This window comes from Canis lupus, chromosome 18 (assembly GCF_003254725.2).
Source record: "Canis lupus dingo isolate Sandy chromosome 18, ASM325472v2, whole genome shotgun sequence".
Lineage (NCBI taxonomy): Eukaryota > Metazoa > Chordata > Mammalia > Carnivora > Canidae > Canis > Canis lupus.
This window is the reverse complement of record NC_064260.1, coordinates 24,283,207-24,299,555: the sequence shown is the minus strand read 5'-3', so window position 1 is coordinate 24,299,555 and position 16,349 is coordinate 24,283,207.

Below are 16,349 nucleotides of genomic sequence, written 5' to 3'. Positions count from 1 at the left end.
TAAGAGCAGGTGTCATCAGAAACCTTTGCACTCTGGAAAAATATCGTCTTGATTTCTACTACAGCTGGCTTCGGCAGACTACTTTCTCTGCAAGCAACCATTGAATGCTATTTAGTATATGTTACCTGAAAAGTGCTGCATGAACACACTTGTAGGTATTCTTTTTTATATGAGAGTTTCTATCTTGTGGAACATCTTGCACAAATAAATGCCAAGGCAGTTATAAAACCTCTCTTCTTTTATGGAGTTTGGCGGAAGGAAAATGATGAACACATCCCACTGTTTCTGCTGATGACCAATATTCCCGTCATGTGTCACTTTACCCACTTTGTAAACACGCAACTAAAGAATGTGAAGAAAAATTAAGATTATGATTTCTCAGTTAATCATAACTGCACTGTATCTGTTCTACTCTCTATGACAATTGTATAACAATTACTGTATTTCCACACGATAAATATTGTTGCTTTTGTGAGATGAAAAATCTTATGGTTAGAAGGTGACGCAGAAACAAAATTTATTTGATATGATGATAATCTATTAATCATAGAGTCATTGATCATGCAAAGGTTCATGTATAACAAAAATCATGTGGAAGTAGGCATTTAGCAAATAGCATATTTGGGTAAAACATTGAGTCTGAAGCTAAACTTTAATGACCACATATTATATAGCATCTTTCCCTCTTCCATTTCAGGTCAGGATCAGGGCTTGCCCATATGCCAACGAGGAAATGCCATTTAGATGATCTTTTGTTCATCTTCTTCCAAATAGGTGATACTATTTTAATATACTTTAATATACGATATATCACCTAATATATAGGTGATACTATTTTAAGCACTTGAGTATTGAATTTAATCTTTAGACCTGAAAGTTACCTCATTAGCATCTAGGTATATGTAACAAAAGTAAAATTTTCATAGCTCTTCATGTGTTTCCCTTTGATCTCTCCAAGCCCTTGGGCTTCTCCTTGTCTCCCCACAGTGTTTCCTGGAGCCCTATCATGAGTTTCAGAAATCATACATAGAAAAAGAACATCATTCTGCATCTGATGTTCAACGATTAGACTCTGTAGTGAACAATAGTTTTGGGATGCTGGATTTTCCAGAAAGAGAGTTGTCTACTTTTTCCCCTCATCCTTTAACATGTTCAGAGCCAAACTTGGCTTGCTGAACCAAAGAGTGTTACATAAAATAGATTAGACATATTTAGAGCGAGGGAGAGAAGGAACACGTTGGTGATTTGCGGGCAATGGGGATTAGAGAGGAGAAGACAATGCAAACAGGGTCACGAAGCGCTCTAGTACATTCCAACGTAGGCCTGGAGAAGGGAAAGTTAATTAGATAAGTCAGTGTGGAAGGAGGCTATGCCTCAACCATGTGCCAGCCTGGGCACATTCACATCAGCCAGGTGGTCTGTCTGAGGGAGGCCCTGAGGTGTCATTTGCCTCAGAATCTATACTCCTCATGGGAACCAAGTAAAGAGACAGGTAAGAGCTTGGAGAGACTGTGAGGAAAGTCCAGATGTCCTAAGGAGAAACTCCACACTGATTGGTGTGAAAGACACTGCCTGAGTCGTGGCTACAGGGGAGAGGAGGGAGATCTCAGAGTGTCCTACAGGGCCAGTGAGGGCTGAGTTAATTCTGGGACAGTCAGTCTGGGCCTGATGAAATCAAAACCTCGCTAGCTTCAATCATGGGCTTGAGCCAAGAAGCCAATAGGTCGAGGCTCCCTCACGTGGGTAAGGGGAATGGCCTGTGGACAGAAGAAGCCAGAGACGCTTACAGGCCTCTGGTACTTCCCTGCTGCCTTGAGGCTATACAAGCGCCAGGCCATGATTTTAGGGAAAGAGGTGAAGAGAGGGACACATTGTCCTAGAGTTTGGGTGCTATTTTATCCAGAGACTGAAAACAACTTAAAAGGAAACTTTATTTATTTACAAAGCTAATTGAAGAAAAGGGGTGGCAAAAGAAGGTGAAAGGGATGGGAAGAATGAAAAGATAACAGGAACATTTTGTTTAATTTCCCTCTGATTACCGACGTTATAATTCATTAGAAAATTTCACAATATCTCCAAGTTTATCTCTGGGTCTGAGGTTAAAGGAAGAAAGAAGATGCCAAGTGAGACTGGGAACCCAACCCTGTTTCCAGTCTCCTTACTTCCAAAAGCCAATCTTCAGGACACCCCGCTTCCTCCACTGTGCAAGAAGCCTCTTCCCTCTGATTGTGTTAAGTCCGCCCTATGGAGGGAGCAACCACCCATCCCCTTCACTGCTAGAAGTCCTCTCATCATCCCACACCAAAAGAACTAAATATGCCTTCTCCGTAGATATTTGGGCTATTTTTTTTTAAGATTTATTTATTTATTCATGAGAGATACAGAGAGAGGCAGATACATAGGCCGAGGGAGAAGCAGGCTCCCTGCGGGGAGCCCGAAGTGGGACTCGATTCCAGGACCCCAGGGTTATGCCCTGAGCCGAAGGCAGATGCTCAACCACTGAGCCACCAGGTGTCCCTGTGTGAGCTGTTGTTAGCAACTCTAGGTTGTATTGCACTGGCCTAGGTCTGGGGGCTGTTTCTAGGAAAGATTAGTTTCTGAGTCTAACCAAATCAACTACACAACTTCGGGAGACAATTTTTAAGTGGCTGACAGTGTCTTCTTACCATTTGAGACCAATAGCTGCCACTTCAAAGGTCTATTCATTCAAGTGCTGTGGAGTAATTCTCAGTCAATTTCAGATGCCTTTAGCAAGTTGGAAAAGTCACTGCCCTCAGATGATTAAAGCAGAAAAGGTCAATTAAGTAATAGTCTATTCTGGTCTACCAAGCCTCCTCAGCCAAGGCCAAAACATGAATTTATCTTTTAAGAGCTCAAAGTTTGTAAAAAGTCTTCTGTATTATGAACTAGTTCTAGAGAAAGACATATTCATTTTTAAAGCAACTTTCTCTGTTTAATCTAGATTACATAAGACAGAATTTTCAACTGTTTCTTAAACTTGAATCCTGCCCTGATTCTACGGTTATTCCTTGAATTTCAATCCTTATGACCTTAGAATATTGTAATAATCTCTTAGAAGGACTCCTTGCTTCTAAATTATCCCACTTCTGACACATATTATGGGCAGGCACTTCTTTTTTTAATTTTTATTTATTTATGATAGTCACACATAGAGAGAGAGAGAGTCAGAGACACAGGCAGAGAGAGAAGCAGGCTCCATGCACCGGGAGCCCGACGTGGGATTGGATCCGGGTCTCCAGGATCGTGCCCTGGGCCAAAGGCAGGCGCCAAACCCCTGCGCCACTCAGGGATCCCTGGGCAGGCACTTCTTAACGCGAGGAGCACTGACATCACTACTTTGTTCAAAGTTTGATTTTTTGGTTTGTTTTGGTTTGTTTTTTAATCTCTCTGTCCTGTTCAATTTGTATAGCCCTAGCTTTCTTAGGCATCCCAAATCTGCAATATATCTTACACATCTACTTTTTCAGTCTTCTTTTCCCCTCTACACTTTTATAGATCTTCATTCTAGTAACACTGGGCATTTTCATTTTCCCCTTACCAACACAGTCCACATTCTCACATCAGGACTTTGTTCAATTGTTTTCTCATCAAAGAGCCATACCTCGCAACCTCCCCCACGTACACCCCCATGCTTTCCCGATGCTTATGTTCTGCTCATTCCACAGGACCTTGCCTGAAAGCCATCTTACTACATTTTATCCTCACATTTTGTCATCTCTTCTGCACAATCTTCTGCACAATCTTAAGTTAGGTCTTTTTTTCTCTGAACTTCAACAGAACTTTATGTTTAGTCTTTTTTGAAATATACCTTTCTATCTTCGACAAGTACGGCAAAATTACAGTTCTGGTTCAATCTAACACTTCATTTAATCGACTCATGAAAACATATGCTCTGTGAATACATTCATGTTTCCAAAGTTAATTAAGATAAAAATATACAATTACACTGATTTTCTTTCTAGCAGCCCATGCTATTCTGGATCCCTCTTGCATACTTCCAGACTCTCCTTATTACACCCATTCCAATCTTCACTTCAGCTACTGATCTTAATCCTACATTACTAAGAAAAAATAGGCAATAAGAAGAGACCTTCCACAAATTCACACCAAGTCTCCTACCTGTTGACCTGCTTCCCAATGCACGTAACTCTGCCCTCCTTCATTTTACCACAAATTCTCCTTGTTCTTATTAACAGTAACATTTCTACTTGGACACTAGACCGTATTCTCTCTTGCCTACACAAGGATGTCATTCCAGAAGTTCTCTTCTAATTCCACAGCATCATATGTCTTTCTATCTCTACTATATAATTTCCATCAATAAAACCACGATATAATTGTTTTTTATGGAAAAAAGGAAAATCTTCTGGGTTTCTGTGGAATAATGGCAACCACTTCATTGGAATTTCTTTCTGCAACCTCTAAAAATCCATATAGAGCAACTTCTAAAAGTCAGTAGGCAAGCAGAAGGAGGGTACATGAAACCACCCTTAATTCATTTCTAGATCTTGACAGAAAATACCACAATCTTTAATTTATATTTAGGTAAGGAAAAAAATATTCCCAAATGAGTAAGACTTGATGTAGAGCCCACATTGGAGCTGATAGTGAGGAACAAACTGGACAGAAACAAAGAGAGGGTGGTGTGGTGAGCAAGGGCAGATGACATAAATGACCCACGAGAGAGAGTTCCACGCTTGGACAATGAGGATGGGTCACAGCATGGAGGCTGGGGAATTATGGAAGGGATTTAAAAGTTCAGGATCAGGGATCCCTGGGTGGCGCAGCGGTTTAGCGCCTGCCTTTGGCCCAGGGCGTGATCCTGGAGACCCGGGATCGAATCCCACATCGGGCTCCCGGTGCATGGAGCCTGCTTCTCCCTCTGCCTATGTCTCTGCCTCTGTCTTTCTCTCTGTGTGACTATCATAAATAAATAAAAAATAAAAAAAAATAAAAGTTCAGGATCAAAACTAGAAGTTTTGGAAAGACACACCTCTTGGAAAGAGGGAGGCACTCTTTGAGGGATTGGTGCTGGTGGGACAGAAGGCGATGAAGGGTATAAATGAAGCATCCTATGGAAGCAGAGGAGAATCACAAAATCAGAAGACTTACCCATCCTCTCCACCTTTGAAATAAAAAGAGCCATCTGTGAATAAACCTACCTTTAATGGAACCAAAGAAGAGTATATTTTAGAACTAAAAACTTAAAAGTCACCACCTAAACTCCTCATAGAGAATTACCTGTTTTCACTGGTTTAGGAAAATCTGTTCTTTCAAAAGTAAGAAACCTTAACAAATATATATTTTTTCTCTAAGTTATATATATATATAACTTATATAAATATATAATATATACTTATATATATTTATATATTTATAAAATATATTTATATAGTTATATTTATATATTTATTTATATATAACATATTAATATATATATAATTGAAAAGAAAGAGTATATATTCTGAAAAGAAAGCATATATATATATATACATATATATTCTGAAGAGAAAACATAGATATAGATATAGTTATTCTGAAAAGAAAGCAGAAAATGAAAATCAAAACATTTCAGCTGATGAAAATCACTCCCATTCAAAATAAACAATATTTTTAAAAAAGGAGAGGCAAATAAAAGGAAACCAGAAAACATAAAGAACAAAATTACAAGACATAACATTATACAGAGAGCACACAATAATATTAAATTTTGTCAGAATAAATTAGCCACATTAAATAAATGGGCGCAACCTATGGATTAAAACATAAACATTTTCAAATTGCCTCACAGAGTAGAAGTCAATTATATGCTGTTTCATGAGACAAACCTAAAATGATGTTGTTTAGAAGGCTAAAAAAAAAAAAAGAAGGGCAAAGATGTATCAGGAAAAGTAAGTAATAGGAAAGTATTGGTTGTAATCGTGATAACAAATAGAATAGGAGAAAAAGCATTCAAAGAGTTTATAATACTAGACACCACAATACACAATGGAGATGTTTGGTTATCTATGGACAGATCATCAGAACAGCCAACTTCATAAAGTAGAACCAACAGGTGATGCAAAAGAAATAGGTAATTACTAAAGGCAGGAAACTACCAATCAGTGTGACAGAAATCAAATGGATGGGAAAAAAAAGTTAAAGAATCAAGCAACATAATCTAAAAGAGAGATATTATGGAAATATAGAGAATAATAGAGTGCCTTCATCTTGAGTGCATAAAAGATAGGCATGAAAATTGACCATGTACTTTATCCTTCAAATCCTTCATATTTCTATAATGCATAAAACCACATTTTGTTACAGGAATACAATAGATTTAGAAAATACCACAATTTAAAACTAAACAATATCAATATTCCTTTTTCATGGAATTAAAAAAAAGATTAACTCATGTTCATCAGAGAAAGGAAATAAAAACTAGATACACAGAAGTTCTGAAAAATAATAATTCAATCCTACGTGTCAGATACTACTGGCTCTAATTAAATGATAATCAGAAGAAAATGTATAGCTTCACAAAATTATATTCATAAAAATCAGAGTGAAAATGATTGAGTTAAACTAAAAGCTTAAAAAAAGACACCTCGGGATACCTGGGTGGCTCAGCAGTTGAGCATCTGGCTTTGGCTCAGGGCATGACCCCGGGGGTCCTGGGATCAAGTCCCACATCGGGCTCCCTGCATGGACCCTGCTTCTCTCCCTTTGCCCATGTGTCTTACTCTCTCTCTCTCTGTGTCTCTCATGAATAAATAAATAAATAAATAAATCTTTTAAAAAAAGACACCTCAAAAAAACAAGAGGAAAATAATCAATGCACTGCTAAAAATGAATTTTAAAATAGAAGAAACATAAAAAAGAAAACGTAAGGATTACAACTTGTAAGAATCATTGAAACAAAAAAATGAAAAGTGACTGTCATTCTGACTCTAAGCAAATAAACATGTAAGCCTAAATGAAAACGATAACATTCTAGGCAAATAAAATTTACTCACATGTATTCTACTAGAGATAGAAAAGTTAAATTTCTATAAAGAAGTTGTTAGAACTTTTCACCAAAACAACTTTCACCAAACACCATAGATCAGATAATAATTGTATGACAGTATTCGTGAAAAAACACAAAAGAATTCATACAAGAAATAATAAAAGAATTCAGAAAATTAGCAGAATATAAAATTAATATTTAGAAAGCAGTTGTTTACACATATAAACAATATCTGGTTAGAAGATTAAAAAAACCTCATTCACAATATTAGAAATAAAGTAAAATATTTAGGAGTAATGTTATTAAGAAAGGTACAAAACCTATATAAAAAAAAGCTTTAAAACTATGGAAAGACACAGAAATAAACTTGAACAAATGCAGTGATGTTCCTTGTTAATTGGTTTGGGAGAGTCAAGATCATGAAGAGTCAAACCTTCCAATCTTGCATGGAAATTTTCTATATGAGGTTTTCACAGTTGAATTCTTACACACCTTTTGCCCAAGGTGTGTAAGAATTCTGAATCATTTATCCTTAGCAACTACAGATTTTGTGTTTTTCATGCTAATCATTCTGGCAGGTATGTAGGAATCACAGTGGTTTTAATTGGCATTTTCTTGATTACTGCAGAAGTTAGTGGCCCTTTGAATATCCACTCTTTTTATTTTTAAGATTTTATTTATTTATTCATGAGAGACCCAGAGAGAGAGGCAGAGACACAGGCAGAGGGAGAAGCAGGTTCCCTGTGGGGAGCCCGATGTGGGACTCGATCTCAGGACTCTGGGGTCACACCCTGAGCCGAAGGCGGCGCTAAACCACTGAGCCACCCAGGTGCCCCTTAAGTAGCCTCTTTTATGAAAAGTCTGCCCAAATCTTTAGACCATGGACCCTTTTTCTTATTCATTTAAAGAAGTTCTTTACATATTACGGATACGAGACTCTGTGAAATATATAAATTGCATGTTTTCTCTGGCCCTATAGCCTGGCATTTTACTTTATTAGTGGTGTGCCTGATGTCCGGAGCTCTCCACCCAACAGTGTCCAGTTTGTAAGGTGTTCCGTGGTGACCAGCGGGCTTGTGTACTGTTCAAGCCATGTTTACTCCAAAGTACGAAGAGGTACTGCTGTCTTCTAAGAAATGTATTATCTTACCTTTCACTTTGAGACCTGAAACTAACCTGCAATTATTTTGTATATGGGTAAAGTAGGGTTCTTGATTCATTTCTATTTTAATTCTGAATCTTCAATTTTTGGAGAATCTGTTGGTTCATTTTTACACCCAAGCCATTAATGAATGTGTTCTATTTGAGAGAGTGTTGTAAAAAATGCTGTTTTCTCAATATTTAATTATTACATTCTAGTAATTCTTGATTGTTTATATTTGTTTCACTAATTTGAAAGACCATCTTTGGTTATATATGGAATGTATTTTAGAGATAACAACTTTGGGGTGTAAATATTTTTATTTCAGCAGTTCCTGGTTACTTCAGAACCCATCATGCAGTGAGTCACTAGTATTCTATGTCCTTATGGGGTCATTAATGAAACGCCCAAAAGAATTCAAGGGGAAATAAAGAGTCCACTCTCAGCTTTAAGACCTCCAAATAGATTTCTTGAAACTCCTAGCACGATCTCAAAAAGCAAGGCTTTGCATTTACACACACACAAAAAAAACTCCGTTGGTTTTCAACTTTGTAAATCCTGAGTAATAAAGTATATGCCATCACCAAGAGTTAAGAAAGAAAATTGATTTAAAAAACACACACAGAGGGATCCCTGGGTGGCGCAGCAGTTTGGCGCCTGCCTTTGGCCCGGGGCGCGATCCTGGAGACCTGGGATCGAATCCCACATCGGGCTCCCGGTGCATGGAGCCTGCTTCTCCCTCTGCCTGCGTCTCTGCCTCTCTCTCTCTCTCTCTGTGCATTCTCATAAATGAATAAATAAAATCTTAAAAAAAACCACACACACACAGATTATCCTTACTCAGGGATTGTAAGAAGTTTTGACAGTTATGAAAAGTTGTGATTGAGCTGAAGCAGCAAAACAATTAGGTCTCTTAGCAAAACAATATGGGTCTCTTCCAGCTTGCCAGTGTTTGACAAAGTCTAGGCATAACAGAATATTCTGTATATTTGGTTAAAATGGTAGTAAAGGGGATCAGTACCGTGCTTCTGGGCCTCCGGAGCTAGTAGCCTCACAGTTGCGTCCCATAATGCAATGGTGTGGAGTCCATAAGTAGGACAAGAGACTAACATGTTTGGCCCCAGGAGGACCCAAGAGAGTAACCATCGCTCCCAAATCCCTATGTTTCACAGATGCCGGAGTATCCAGGGAGAACGCGGCGTGCATCTCGAAGGGGACTGATGATCTCAGAGGAGCCCAGTGTTTCGAACAAAGAGCCTGAGAAGAACTTATGATTAGGTGACGGGTATTCAACAGACATAGAAGAAAAAAGGCCGAATTCCAGGAGGGGGCTCCGTTCCATCTACAGGCCAAGGGGACAGGGAGAGGCCTTGGCAGAAAGCAGCCCTGCCGGGCGCGGGCCCCAGGCTTCTGGCCTCCAGACCTGCAAGAAAATACGTTTGTGCTGTTTACGCCACGCAGGCTGCGGCACTGCTGGGGTCGCGCAGGCAAACTAGGCGCTTCTCGGCCGCTGGGTTTAGTTAGGTCCCTTTGGGATTTAAATACTAGAATTGAGAGAGAGTAAAGAATTGCAGAACTCTAGCCTTCAATGTCATTAAAATGTTAAAAGAAATTAGTGACTGACTTTACTTGGAAACCGCGAAGTTAATGTTCTACTTTTAGGAAGAAACAAGGTTCGTGCTGCTTGTTGGGCCTTTTCTCTCCGGACGCCACATCTGCCCTTTCTTATACTTTCCAAGCCGGAATCCGAACGGGACGTGTTGTAGCAGCCAGGCCGCCTCGGCCAGACCCCCAGCGCGGACGTGCGGCGGCCGCGGGACGGGGCGGCGGCGGCTGGTTTCCGGGAGCTGCGGGTGCGCACGGGAGACGGTGGAGGTGCCCGCGGCGCGGCTGGCGGGTCGGCGGCTTCGGCGGGGCGAGGCGAGGCGAGGCGAGGCGAGGCGAGGCGAGGCGGGGAGGGGCGGGGCAAGGCGGGGCGCAGCTAGCGGGTCGGCGGCTTCGGCGGGGCGAGGCGGGGCGCAGCTGGCCGGTCCGTGGCTTCGGCAGGGCGAGGCGAGGTGGGGAGGGGCGGGGCGAGGCGAGGAGGGGCGGGGCGAGGCGGGGAGGGGCGGGGCGAGGCGGGGCGCGGCTGGCCGGTCGGTGGCTTCGGCGGGGCGAGGTGGGGCTGGCCTGTCGGCGGCTTCGGCAGGGCGAGGCGAGGCGGGGCGGGGCGAGGCGAGGCGGGGCGGGGCAAGGCGAGGCGGGGAGGGGCTGGCCGGTCGGCGGCTTCCGCGAGGCGAGGTGAGGTGAGGCGTGGGGCGGCTCGTGGATCGGCGGCTTCGGCTTCGGCTTCGGCTTCGGCGGGGTGGGGTGGGGTGGGGCGGGGGGCGGGGCGGGGTGGGGCAGGGCGCGGCTGGCGGGTCGGCGGCTTCGCCGGGGCGAGGCGAGGCGGGGAGGGGCGAGGCGGGGCGCGGCTGGCGGGGCGGCGGCTTCGGCGGGGCGAGGCGGGGTGAGGCGGGACGCGGCTGGCCGGTCGGCGGCTTCGGCAGGGCGAGGCGAGGCGGGGCGAGGCGGGGCGAGGCGGGGCGAGGCGGGGCGAGGCGGGGCGCGGCTGGCGGGTCGGCGGCTTCGGCGGGGCGCGGCACCTCGGCTGGGCCGCACGCGCATCACCCCGGCCAGCGGCCCCCTGCGCTCCGGGCGCGCCGCGGCGTCGGCCTCCAGGGCGCTCTGCCCCTCCTCGCGCCAGCCGCCCTCCTCCTCTCTTTCGCGGTGCTTTGCAGCATCTCTTCCCTCCCTCCCCCACGCAGATGCTTTGCTTCGCCTCCTTGGGCTGACTGGGCCTTCACGGCCGGCGCCCGGCGAGCTCGAGTGGGGTCGGGAGCACAGGCCGGCCACCAGCGCGAGTGGGTGACACGGGGCAGGCTCACACGGCGGCACCGTGACAAGCCATAAAGAACAAAACAACAGCAAACACACCAGGGGAGAAAGACCTTAGTGTTGAGTAAAGAAAATCACAGAAAGTTGCCGTTTTTATGAAGCTGATGCTATTTATACACAGCTGTCACAATAGCTTTTCACGTCGTGCCAGACATTCCTTAGAGCCATATACATACATGGGGAGAAAAGGACAGGAAAATAAGCATTGAATTTAGAGTATTGCTTACTTCTGTGTGGTAGGCAAAGGGAATCATGAAGGAACACAGAGGTAACTTTGAAGGTACTTGTAATACTCTAATTCTTAAGCTGGATGACATATTCTTGAGTGTCGATTCTGTTTTCTTGTGTGGGCACGTGTGGGTACACGCTATTTTTTGTTTTGGAAATACTACATAACAAAAGTAATTTTTAGAAAGGAAGGCATTTCTTGTCCATTCAAGTTTGGAGCCAGAAAAAAAAATACCCGTTACATGTGTGAATTATAATATATATATGTTTATATATAAATATATATGTATATATGTCTTCTGGACTTTTAATTGCTTTGCTTGGTTATCCATTCACTAGCCAGTACCTTGCTGTTTTAATACCATAAACTTATAATGTTTTAATAGCTAATATTGACAGGTCATCATTTTTGACATTGGATATGCCATCCATAATATAATATTGACTTTCATCATTATGGACAGCTTCTCTTTTATTCTAATTAGTGAAATGTTAATTTCTTAATACATTTTTTATTTTTTATTTTTGTTTTTTAAAATTATTTATTTATTTATTCATGATAGACACAGAGAGAGAGAGAGGGGCAGAGACACAGGCAGACGGAGAAGCAGGCTCCCTGCAAGGAGCCCCATGCAGGACTCGATCCCAGAACCCCCGGATCACGCACTGGGCCAAAGGCAGGTGCCAAACCACTGAGTCACCCAGGGATCCCCTTAATACATTTTTTAAATGACCATGTTTTTGTCTTTTAAAATGGGCTCTATTCTTAGAAGTTTTAAGTATAATAAAATTAGAGATAATTTTTAAAATGTACGTATAGTCATAGACTTAATGTAGACATTTTTTTTTCTTTTTTTTTTTCTTTTTTTTTTATTTTTTTTTATTTATTTATGATAGTCACAGAGAGAGAGAGAGAGAGGCAGAGACACAGGCAGAGGGAGAAGCAGGCTCCATGCACCGGGAGCCTGACATGGGATTCGATCCCGGGTCTCCAGGATCGCGCCCTGGGCCAAAGGCAGGCGCCAAACCGCTGCGCCACCCAGGGATCCCCTTAATGTAGACATTATTGGCAAATACATGAATAAAATTGGGGAAGTAAAATTTTTTATACATAAAGAAAGATAATCTTACTGAGGTATGGAGTAGAAAGAGAATGCAATTTGTTAGTAGTATTATAGTGATTCACTTTTCTTCATTAAATTTAAAGTAAATAGAATTTAAAATCTTGAATTGTTTTATGATTGATTTCAAATGGTAATGCAAATGAAAGTATGTCTGTGCTTCAAGGGTCAGAATGATCATGAATTTAAAGGAATAGGATCCCATTTTAGCCTGTCACTTAGAAAAAGAACACTTCCATGTTTTAAATTGGGCAGTTTGGAAAGTCACATTTTTCTTTCTGTTAAGTAAGGTTCAATGTGGTTTATTTCTTCAGCAAGGTGCTGAGGTAAGGAAATGGCTCACTGGCCCCCTTCATATACAAGCAGATCCAGGCAAATGAAAAATGTGTTATTTAAGTCACTTAAGGTTTCTCTGTATGTAAAATGATAATGTTAATCATAATTATTATTACAGTAGCATTAGACTAAGGATTTAACAACCTGGCCTGTTTAAAGCCTTTGATGCTCACTTAGTTACTATATTATTTAAATCACAGTTATGTGAAAGTCTTTCTCTTGCTCACCAGAAGTCACTTTCCCCTGAACTCACCACCACTTAATGGTTTCAGAAAAACATGGTGGACATTTTTTTTTGTCATAAAATGAAAGTAATTGTATCTGTAAATCATTGGATATAAGACATTTGTTATAGCCTCATTTCTGAGTAAAGTAAGTGGAAAGAAGAGAAAGAAGGATGCACAGAATTAAAATCAGCATGCTCTTAACTGCTTCATATTTTACTTTTCTCAGTGGAAAAATAAGCATCATCCTACAGTTAAAGAAATATTAGAGGCACAAATACAGTAGGGCAGGAAATTATGAATTTTCTCCTATTTGTGGAAACTGATAGTTTAAGTCTGTCCAAAACAAACCTCACTATTTAGGAAAGAAATTCTATCAATGCATTTATTTGAAAGGTATTTTTATAAGATCTGAAAGAATCTGTGGGTTATTTTGGAAAATGTTCCCCCATTTTTAGGGATACTGATTTCCTTGTGGCTAAGCAGCTGCATATGACCTTGGACAAAGCAGAAGTCTTGGAATGCCTTCATGCCGTCTGCATGGACCTGTCCTCTCCAGTTACTGCACAAAGGAATAGTTTAATTCCACTTGGGATATAGGTATGTTTGAGTTTCAGGAAATAATAGAGTACTGTTGATTAGTTGTGAACTAGAACAAATAAGCCACAAGAGGGCATATTTTTCTTGGTTTCATCACCCTTGTATAAATAAGGCTTGCCTTGATTAGGTATCACAGGAGTCCCTCCCCTCCCCCATTTTCTTAGAAGAAATACATTATTTCTAAGGTATGCTCTGAGGGTGGAGTGGTGGTGGCTTGGGTGGCGGTGGCTTTGCTTTAAGAAAAGCAAACGCAAAGACGATTTTTTTTCTTATATGATATATAAGAAAGGTGTTTATTTTTCCTTAAAATCCTTCCTTGGGGATTGTTTGTTGATCTAAGAACACTGTTAAAAAAGAAAAAAACAAAGAGTCAGTTATTTGACTATAAACTCCTCCATCCTGCACTGGCTATATGGACTCCTATACCAGGTTCAGAAAGGCTTTCTAACCTCCAGCAAATGTTCCTAGTCAAGGAGGTTTTCTTTTCTGAGGTCTCAGGACTTGGGCCAAAGGGGTTGGGTTGTGTTTTTATTTTTATTTTGAAGTGCATTCCTGCTGAATTTAATTATTCACCACACCCCAAACCAGCTAAGTAAATATAACCTTAAGATTCTGGCTTGGAAAGGTTTTGCAAAATAGCTGATTTCCTTCTTCTTCTTCTTCTTCTTCTTCTTCTTCTTCTTCTTCTTCTTCTTCTTCTTCTTCTTCTTCTTCTTCTTCTTCTTCTTCTTCTTCTTCTTCTTCTTCTTCTTCTTCCTCTTCCTCTTCCTCTTCCTCTTCCTCTTCCTCAAGTAAAGTCTCTACAGCAGGGTGCTGTATCGCAAAGGGTGTAGAACAGGAGTTAGAAGGCGCTGGATGATTACTCCACCTTTTGGCCTTGGTTCTCCTGTGTATAACATGAGGGGTAGGTCTCTGAGGCCTCTCCTAACTCTGAATGTTTATGATTATTTGTGACGTTAAAAGAGTTTAAAACTCAAAGATGTTAAGCAAAGTTCTGATAGTTTTACATTCTGATTAACTGTAAACTATCTTCTGTCTTAAAGATGAAAAACAGAGATACATTTACTTCTGAGAGTTCTATGTATGTGTAATTAATACTGAAATAAAGATGAAAAGTGTGTTCTTTTCCATCACTACGTATGATCTAATGATCTTAACATGTAACTACCTAATGATCCAGTGATGAGTGGATTGCCATGATCAAATGAAACAAACGGAAAAAAAAAAATCTGAAGTTTATAAAGGGAAAACACCTGATAGAGAAGGAGGTGGGTGAGCTACTTTGAACTCATGCCATCACTTGTTCCAATTAGACACAAACTAATATACATTCCAGTTTTCTCTAATGAGCATAACAACGTTTATCTGTTAGTACTGATATGTTAGTATGTGGGAAAACATTCATAAAGTAATATATATTTATCATAAGGCGGAGAGGTTTAATCTATGACCAAGGTATGACACGTTTTATAGATGTGATCACTAAATGCTTGAGTTTTATCTCCATTTTCCTTAACTCTGTACATAGAACTTCACAGGTTTTTTTATCGATCCTTTTTTTTCCTTAAAATTCTTTCTTTTTTTGTGAATACATGACAGTACAGAGAGAACTAAGACTGTAGATTTTTGTTGGAACAGAATGGCAAGCTACTACCTTCTGCTGAAAGTGCAGCCAAATCCTCTGAGATCCTGCTACATTTAAATCCTGGACCCAGTAATTATCTTTCTCCTGTCTTCTTAGCAAAGGTAGCTATATGTGGAGTTGGAGAAGCCTAGAATATACCTATTCTACTCTTAGCCATTCCTGCTACCTTCCTTTATGGTTCCCAATATAGATTGATGATTCTTGAAACTGTACAATTAGAACTTTGTCCTGAAAGTGGCTTCATGAAGTACTAACATGGAATCCTATGAGAAATAGTGTTATTTCACATAATCTAACACATATCTGCTACCATACAGTAATAATGACTTACTCAGCTTCCATAAATAGAGATGGGTGAGATGTAGTATAGCACAGAGTAAGAGGCTGGGCCCTCAAAACAAATGTACTTATTCAAAAATGTGTCTAAGCACCTGGAAACTGGAAAGTAGTCCCTCTTTCCTGTCCCTTCCACCCTCAGAATGAAACAGGCATAGAACAGCAATTCGGTGGTTCTAACTGATGATATACACATCTCGTTCAGTATAATTAAGGATCACTTGTTGAATCTTGAATAGTCACACTGGGAGATATGCTAAGCTGTATGATACACCTTACATTTTAACAAAACCTAATGTAAAGAAGATTTTTCCCACTAGGCGTTATTGCAAGGATTTAGATAGGTTATTATTAGCCCAACAGGACAGATTACAAACTGCTTTCCACGGCAGTGAGTCTCAGACTCTTAGAAAGTGTTGTAGAACCATTCTGATGCGATCCTGTATCTTAGTGAAAGTTCAGTAGTAGATGCAGTAACTGGTTATCATCAACGACCCACTGTTTTCAGTACCTAATTTAACCACCAAAATATTGGTTGAACACCTACCATATGCAAGACACTTTGGAGAACTACCCTGGGGATTACAAAGCCGTGGACACAGCTGAGGCCTTGCGTCACAACTTTGCACAGTTGATTGTGCTGCTGCGCGCTGTGCGCTCAGAGCAATGAAAAGAATCCAGTTCCCAGATGTTGTCTTCTCATGGCACATTCCCGATGCCCTAGTAAATGTAGCCTAAATTTTAAGTCACTGTATTCCAAACTAAGCCAGTTAACACAAATTCAGAGGCATTG